This window comes from Osmerus eperlanus, chromosome 14 (assembly GCF_963692335.1).
Source record: "Osmerus eperlanus chromosome 14, fOsmEpe2.1, whole genome shotgun sequence".
Taxonomy (NCBI): Eukaryota; Metazoa; Chordata; class Actinopteri; order Osmeriformes; family Osmeridae; genus Osmerus; species Osmerus eperlanus.
The window spans coordinates 4,234,417-4,243,101 of NC_085031.1; positions in this window are offsets into that span (position 1 = coordinate 4,234,417).

Genomic DNA, 8,685 nt, shown 5'->3' on the forward strand with positions numbered 1-8,685 from the left:
TGATATTGGTCTGTAATTTGCAAGTAGACTGTTATCCAATTTGGGTTTCTTTAATAGGGGCTTTACAACAGCTGTTTTGAAGGCATCTGGGAAAACGCCAGTTCTAAGGGATGTGTTTATAATCTCTAGCACCGGACCTGAGACACTATCAAACACTCGCTTAAAGAATGTTGTGGGTATAGGATCAATATCTGAGGTTGTGGAGTTAGATTCGCTGACAATTTTGGAAAGTTCACTAAGGGTGATACAGGTAAATGTGCTCCTGGTTATGTTGCAGAATCTACTGATGTCAGTTTCGACCCCACTATTAATAATACTAGCTCTGATAAAAGTTATTTTGTTCTTGAAGAACAAAGCAAGCTCTTCACATTTAACTACTGAGGATGGAGGTGGAGCAGGGACAGTGTTTAGCAGCTGGTCAATGGTGGAGAAAAGAACTCTGGAATTTCTGGCATTTTCTGTAATAATGTTGGAGAAATATTCTCTCCTTGCTATACGGATGGTTTTGTTATAGGTGGTTAGTGTATCTTTGTAGATATTGTAGTGGATAGTGATCTTTGTTTTCCTCCATTTTCTCTCTGCTGCACGGCATTTTCTTTTTGTTTCACTAACATTTTTATTTCTCAGCCATGGGGAGGTTCTGCTTGTGCACTTCTTTTTGGTTTTCAGTGGTGCAACAGAGTCTAACACAGATAATAGTGCATCATTGAGGTTCTCTACCATTTCATTCAGAGAGCAATCATGGTTAGTCGGCTCATATAGAGCAAATTGTTCAGAAAATTTCATCATAGCTGTATCGTCTAAATATCTTCTATGGACTAAGAATTCTTTTTTGGTATTTGTTAGGATAATTTCCACATTAAAAAGTATATAATGATGGTCTGAGAGGGGTAGATCAGTTATTGAAATATTATTGATATTTAGTCCAGTTGTTATCACTAGATCTAGTGTGTTTCCGTGTCGGTGTGTTGGGTCTGTTATGTGTTGAGTTAGATTGAAACTGTCAAAGAGATTTAAGAGCTCAATAGTTCTTGGGTCTGCTTTTTTATTTACTTGGATATTTAAGTCTCCGTTTAAAACTACTTTGTCATATCTAGTGACACATAGTGATAATAGTTCAGAGAATTCTTGTATGAATATTGGCGAGTGCTTGGGTGGCCGATATATAATAACAAAAAGTATTGATTCGGTTTTGAGCTCTATAGCAAGATATTCATATGATGTGAATTCACCTAGCTCAGTGATTTTGAACAACAGTTTAGAGGAGAAAATAGCTGCGAGTCCTCCACCTTTTTTTGATGTCCTAGAAACTTGGTGAAAGCTGTAATCGGGCGGACACGCTTCTATCAAAGTTGCTGTTGCCGTGTCATTGTTTAGCCAGGTTTCTGTTAGACAGATGCAGTCTAAGTTGTTTTCTTTGACCAGATCATTAACTAGAAATGTTTTGTTATTTAGTGATCTAACATTTAGAAGGGCCAGTTTCATCTGTGGGGTATTAACAGATAAAACAGGGGTAAATCTGTTGGAAGAATATGGATAGTTCTGTGACTTCTAACACTAGTTTCAGGTTTGTAACCATGCATTTTACCATGCCATTTTCTGTTTGTGATGATGACCGGTATGTCCAATGAAATAGCATGGTGGCTGTCCTAGCGTAGCTTTTCTTTGGGAAAGTCTCTGTCACTGAGCTGTTCCATCACAAGGGAATTCATCCGGGGGGTGCAGATCTGTGCAGGGCCCATGTCCTTGCAGGAGGCTGTTTGAATGTTCTGTTCTGTTCCATGGGAGGTTGTTTGGGATGCGTCAGTCAGCTTAGACACAACAGGGATAGGGAGAGAAGCTTGATTTGTGGTCAGGAGCACGTGATTGATATTTGCTGTTAGTAGTCGAGATCCTCTACGGTTTGGGTGGAGTCCGTCAGCTTGAAAACGGTCTGCACAGTTCCAGAACACATTGAAGTTGTCGATAAATCTCAGTTTGTGTGTCAGACAGACAGATGCCAACCATGTGTTGAAAGATAGTAGTCGACTGAAGGCTTCTTTTCCTCTGCGAAAGCATGCAATCGGTCCACTGATGAATACATCTTGATATCTGTTGAGTGTGTTCAGTAGCTGGGTGAAATGTTTTTTAAGTATCTCAGTGCCAGTTTTCTTGTGTAGGATATCAAACGAGCCAGTGTGGATGATAATCTTAGGGTTGTTTGGTTTATTGTTGAGGATTGTTTGTACCTCTGACGACAGTTCCTCGACAGATGTGTTGCTAAGACAAATATTTTCTATCTTTGCCAGGTTAACATGTGCTGTCATGGCATCTCCAATCAAGATAGTGGCCATATGTGGTGTTGTGTTTGCCTTGTCAGTAGCTGCGGGGCCAGTTCTTATCTTATTTGGGTTAGCAATGATAGGACCTTGTGCTAGGCCAAGGTTAGACACTGCGTTAGTGCTAGCAGTAGATTCTATAGTGCTAGCAGTGTTAGCTCCTCTAAGTGTTGATGGGCTGTGGGTAGTCTTAGCATACCTTGGATCTTGATAATCCTGTGATATTGTTGTCTGATTAGGCTTGATAGGGGGTCGAACAGCGCCCCGAGTGGTCTGAGAGGGGCTTGGAGTGAAATGGGGGACTCCCGGTCGCAGCAGACGATGATGTGTTGGATTTGCATGTGTGTAGTAGCTACCGTCATGGTGTGTCGGCGATCTGGGCCCTTCATGTTTGTTAGCTGCGTGGCTAGCACTCTCCTGTGCCTCTTCGCCTTGGATTCCACACACAAGGGAGAGAAAGTTCCCAGTGGTTCGAAACTGTTTCTGAGTGTGACAGGAGGAGAGGTGATGCGGGAAGAGTTTCTGCCTCGCTTTTTTTGCTGTTTATCCTTGGTGACAGTCCCATCTCTGATGAAGGTAGAAGCGGCGCTAGGCCTCTTTGGTTTAGCGCCGAGAGCAGGCCATGACTCATCCGGTCCAACGGCCGGTGGAGAGAAAGCTGATTCCAAGGGTGGCTCATTGGCAGGTATCTTAGCCTCCGGGCTAGGTAGCATGGAATCTATAAAGACTTCGGTCTCTCTGATATCTAAGAGGGTTCTGACTCTTAGCTCCAGTTCGACTATCCTCTGAGTAAGTTGTTTGCAGTCATTACAAGCCATAGTTCTACAGGGAACAAGATTAAGTTTGCTTGCCTGTGGTCAGTCTTGGAGGGCAGCCCAAAATACTTCTGTTCTCCTTGGGCTTCAGTCCTCTTAGGTTGTTCCTTTTTGTAGTATTTGATTTTGAGTAATATCTTCAAAAACTATCCAAATAATTGAAACTTCAGAGCATTTCTCCGTGAATAACTAGACAATACGATAGAAGCCAAGCAGGGAAGCAAGCAGGGAAGGTCAGGGGGAGGAGAGGGAAAAAAAATGCGACTGCCTTCGTTGAGAGCGTAATCCAGAGTATGTAATCCTTGTCATTGGTGCACAGCTCATCTGCATCCTATAGGCGCAGTCAGCCAAGCGAGATTTACACATCTGAGGGACTATCAACTGACTGGGGAGAAAAGGGAAAGGGTTATTTATACGACAAGGTCCATCTGTGTTCCCGAAAGCGACCGTTACGTAAGCGTGTGTGTGTGTTTATGTTGTGTGGGTGTAGTGTGGGTGTTTTTGACGCATGTGTATGTGTGTGTGTTCTCAGGCCTGCCTTCACAGGGAACCACCATAGTCACGATGCAGGGTAAGCTGCGCACCATTAAAAGTTTTGGAGGCGCATCGGGTAGCTGTCAGAACGCATGCCAATTAGTGCCATTTTATATGTCAGTGTGGTGGGGAGGCAGGGAGAGAGAGAGAGAGAGAGAGAGAGAGAGAGAGAGAGAGAGAGAGAGAGAGAGAGAGAGAGAGAGAGAGAGAGAGAGAGAGAGAGAGAGAGAGAGAGAGAGAGAGAGAGAGAGAGAGAGAGAGATAGACGAGACAGACAGGGAATTGAGGGAGTGAAAGAGAGAGCGAAAAGACCTGCTGATTTTCTGCTCACACAAAGATGTGGGGGGGAGGGAGGGGGGGCAGACTGGGATGAGGCGTTCTGATACACAACTACACCCCATTGGTTTTAAATGCACGGGTGAAGAGGAGGGGAGAGTTTTAAACGGGGAATGGCAAAGTGAGTTGAGACTGATTTAATCACATCGGAGTACATCCAAACTTTAGAAAGACCTGAGTGTAGGTTACCTCATCCCTGCACTTTCTCTTTCTCAGGCAAGCAAGGTTCACTTTCTGAAACAAAATAGTCCTCAGCCCCCACCCTCCCCCCCCTTCGAATCGAAACTTTTTGACGCGCCATGATACCGATGGAAAATCAATAGCAATAGATGCAGCCACAACATCCATTATGCATCGAGTCACTCTTGCCGGATTATTGGCTGGCTGACTGACTGACTTGCACACACTCACCCGATTTATGAAAAGGTTATTACGATACCGAAATTCGCGAGCGCAACAGCTGGCTCGAGTTCCGAATCAATTCCCTGATCTCTTTGTTCCAATTACACTCCCCCTCAGGTGATGACACACAGATCCGCTTATAAGTTGCCGTCATTTATAGTGTACATGTTTGTGTGTCAGCGCCAGAGAGGCACGCCGGAGCCGAGAGGAGAAGCGTTAATAATTAATACCGCGCAGCAGAGCAACTGTCGCCTCCGACTGCAAGGTGTCTGATATGAAATGAAAAGCAGTAAATAAATCAAATGAATCGGCCGAGATCTTGAGCCACGAGGTGCCCCCACTACCCCCGGTGTCTCTGGTCTCTGCCCCTCTCTCCACACCTCTCCTTATCTATTCTCAGTTCCTTCTGTCTTCTTCATCTTCCTTATCACCTTTACCCGTCCACACACACGCGCACACCCAGCCCCACGTAGAGGTTTCTATCTCCTGGCTGCTGCCTCTTTACCAGAGAACCCGAAGTGAGACGCTCTCAGATCCGTTGCATGTCATATCAAAGGAAGCCATTTTGTGTCTGTTTTTCATCCTCGGGTCTCTCTCCCTTTCTCACTCCGGCAGCTCATCCCCAGATCCTGCAATCTCTGTAGATACTGTACCGCTACTACTACCACAGTGTGTGTGTGTGTGTGAGATGCACGTGCGTGAGTGTGAATGGGAGTGTGTGTGTGTGTGTACACGGTAACCTACTACACAAACAATTGTGAAGAACAGGCCTCCTCTCTACACAGAGAGCACAGGAGGAAGGCACATTGTTATATTACCAATGCTGTGAATCCTGTGTTCATCTACGTGGCTTCCTAAGCGTACATGAGCGCAGCGAGGGCTCTCGTTCTGGCCTGTGTAAACACAGCTTCTGGTGAGCAGATTGGATCTAGGGGCTTGATGATGAGCGAGAGAACAGAGAATACCTGCTCGTCAGAATACCTCGACCCACTGGTGAATACATACACCGAACAGACCATGCATGCACACCTGCACATACTAGTGAGAGAGAGGGGGAGAGAGGAGAGAGGAGAGAGAGAGAGAGAGGAGAGAGAGAGAGAGAGAGAGAGAGAGAGAGAGAGAGAGAGACAGAAAAGATAGAGAGAGCGACAGCTGCTCATTCCACACATTTTCAACCCTAATTGATCACCAGCACCTGTAAGGGAATCAGGTGGCTGAGCGGTGAGGGAATCGGGTTAGAAATATGAAGGTTGCCAGTTCGATTCCCGGCCGTGCAAAATGACGTTGTGTCCTTGGGCAAGGCACTTCACCCTACTTGCCTCAGGGGGAATGTCCCTGTACTTACTGTAAGTCGCTCTGGATAAGAGCGTCTGCTAAATGACTCAATGTAAATGTAGGTCAATCCCCCCAAAAAAGAGATGAGGGAGAGAGAAACAGAAAGAGCAGAGACGAGGTCCGATGTTTCCCTCACCTGTGGCCCTGTCTGTTGCATGGGCCACAGGAGCCACACTGGGGAGAAGACTGAGAATCCACATCAAACCTGGATTAAAATCTCTTCTAATTAATCTGAATTGATCAGGATGAGGCGGTGTGTGGCCGGAATTGAAGAGGGATAGGGAATTTGTGTGTGTGTGAGGGGGTCAGGAGGTCAAGGGGGAAGGGACTAAATGGTAAAGCAGGTAAAATATGGAAATAATGAATCAATTCAATGATTTGATTGTCTTTATTAATCAGCATGTATTATTTACGGCATGTGACCACTGTTGTCCACACTTGAGAGGAATTGATGTTGGGTGTCACATCCACCAAGAGTACCACACCAACTGCCTTAACTCATCCCAGCCATTCAAGAAGATGGCTCTACCAATTGATACGTTATGCAAATCAGTGTCTAATTCCGACTTCGTCTTCGATGTCTAATGAAATTAATCAAAGTGTGGGTTTTTTTCACGGCGCTGTTTGAAACACATCTAATGAAAAAATATGACATGGAATGAGCAACCCGTTTAATCAAAGAGCATAAACACAGCCTACAGTTGGTTATTAATTAACCACCTGCAAAATGCCACACACACACACACACACACACACACACACACACAAACTTCCCACACACGCAGACACATATGAACGCACATACAAACACACACTGATAATCCTTCCATCATTCATCCTTCATGTCTATCCTCCGTCGAGGGTTTAATGTTGTGTGTGCCTGCGTGCCGTCTGTAGGAACGCACGTTAGCACGTTAGCCCGTTAGCTGTGTCAGCAACAGGAAGACAACAGAAGTCGCCGAAGAGTGAAAAAAATAAATAAAAATCACATCAAATATTGATGTGTTCGATGGTAGCATCTGGTACATGTATCGTTTATGAAATATTCAGAGAAGCATGCAGCTGGAAGGAAGTTCATGGGGGATTCCGGTGGCCTGAGATGCAAGGCTGGAGACATCCTGTAGAGGGATGGATGATGACTAGAGTTTGGAACTGAGGGATGAAGGAGTGACATACGGATGATTCCTATAAGCTGAGGTGGAGGAATGGAGGGATGAAGTATGGAGGATTTTGATGGTTACCTCACTGTGGCTAGTTACTGAGATATGGATGAAAGGATGAGGGGAGTATGGAGGGATGTATTTGTGGTCCCATCACCACATTTCTGTTAAAGCTTTTGGCATACCCCCTCCATCAATTCACACACACACGCGCACACACACACGCGAGCACACACACACACACACACACACACGCACACACCTCCACTGCAATCCTTTTACCACTGTACCCTCCTCTGTCTCCTTCTCTCCCTGTGTCTTTTTTCTATTTGTCTCTCTCTCTTTCTCTTTGTCTCCATTCTGCTCTCTCTCTTCCTCATTCTCTGACAGAGCACTGGGACCCACACTAATTCAAAAACCCACTGTAGCAGCACCTCAAATGTGGGAGCGCTCAAGTTTAACCAAAAGTCTCTCAGCCTGTCGACACGCTCTGCAGTTCAAAGGATACAAAGGAGAATAGAGAGGAGATGGGGGGAGAGAGAGAGAGAGCATAAATAGTGTCTCTTTTCTCCCTCCAACTTCTGTAAACCTTTTAATCATGTCACTGATGAGAAGTAATGTCTCTCTACCTCCCTACAGTAGACATCACTCCCCACCTCTCTCTCTCTCTCTCTCTCTCTCTCTCTCTCTCTCTCTCTCTCTCTCTCTCTCTCTCTCCTCTTCATCTTTCTTTGGGTTATGCATTCTTTCTCTGTTCTCTCGCTGCTTCGTTCCATCCCTTTCTTCTATTCTTCCCTCCCCTCCCTCTCATCTCCCTCCCTCCCTCCCTCCCTCACCCCCCCCCCCCCCCCTCCTTGCCTGCCTGCCTGCCTGTGCAGCCTTAATAAGGGGTTTCTAAATTATTGAAAGACAGTGAGAGGAATCTCTTCCTCCCTCCTCCTCTATCATCTAAATATAACTTGATGTTGTGGATGGGGGTGAGGAGGTGAACATTCATATTTCATCCCTACGGTCGTCTCTCATGGTTACTGTCAGATGTTCTGGGACGTTCAAAGGGATGATCACAATATTCCTCCTTGATCTTAAACACTGAACTTTGCTGAAGAGACAGCAATGAGCCAGTATCATGGTAATGGTTATTGGGTGGAGAAAAATGGGGGGGGGGGGGGGGGGGAATAGAGAGAGAGAGTGACTGACTTGAAAGTGTGATACAGAGAGAGGGGAGGATAAGTAGGCCAGAACATTGGAGACAGCTGATAACAATAATACAAATCTGTTTCTCACAATCCTCATGTTTGCATGCATTTCTGCCAAACATGTCTTCCAAACAAGAAACCACGGTACTAACTTCTGTACTAACTTCTAACCACATTGGTTAGAAGTTAATACAACCAACACTTTCATCAGCAAGAAAAAAGGTCACACTCTATTTTGTCACATTTCATCAATTTGTGGGGATTACGATCCAGATTCAAATGTTCATGGGAGATCCAGACCGTGTTTTACGAGACAGCCAACATGACCACATGACCAAGATCACCATGACCCAACTGATGCTCCATTGTTACAGTAATAACACAAGAACAATAGAGAGAGTTGTGTTTCCCTATGATTTAAATGGTTTCATTCTTGCTGGGGAGACACCACAGACACACACATTAAATGTCACGGTGGAGGAAATACAATACTGTCTTAACGAAGGTCTCCAACACCTTTAAACACCCAAATATAATCTATCTCTAAAGATCGCCAGGTCATAACCCATACCTCATCAATGGTCCAATC